Source organism: Frankliniella occidentalis, unplaced genomic scaffold (genome assembly GCF_000697945.3).
Source record: "Frankliniella occidentalis isolate FOCC.00 unplaced genomic scaffold, Focc_3.1 Scaffold72, whole genome shotgun sequence".
In the NCBI taxonomy this organism is placed as follows: domain Eukaryota; kingdom Metazoa; phylum Arthropoda; class Insecta; order Thysanoptera; family Thripidae; genus Frankliniella; species Frankliniella occidentalis.
The window spans coordinates 743,098-743,578 of NW_026267202.1; positions in this window are offsets into that span (position 1 = coordinate 743,098).

Sequence of the window (481 nt, forward strand, 5' to 3'; positions counted from 1 at the left end):
CCCAGTACCCCCGACCTGGCACATTGGCCCCGGTAGAGGGGGAGGAAATTGCTTTGAGCACTGGAATGTGTCCCCTGCGGAGGCACCTACCAGGCACCTGCCAGCCCCCGGGGTGGGGCGTGGTGTGGCGGGGGCTTGGCGAGGCGAGGCGGAGCGGGGCGGGGCGAGGCGGGGGTTGCGATACAACGGATTGCGTATAGCGCTCCCTTGCCGTTTCCATCCGTACATATAGCTAAATTTACCCATGCGGAATGACCCATCGCTTCCAATCAATAGTAGCGGGAACCACAACAAAGCAGAAAGCTACAAAAGAAAAACTACGCTATACGTCCAGAAAGTAGCGTTTGACAAGGTTTCAATCAATGTACAGGCTTTATATACACCTGTGCATTCACATAGCACTTCTAGAAGACAACTTAAACCGCGATATAAAGCATTTCTTCTCGTAGGTTATGGTGCTTTGTTGTGGTTCCCGCTACGC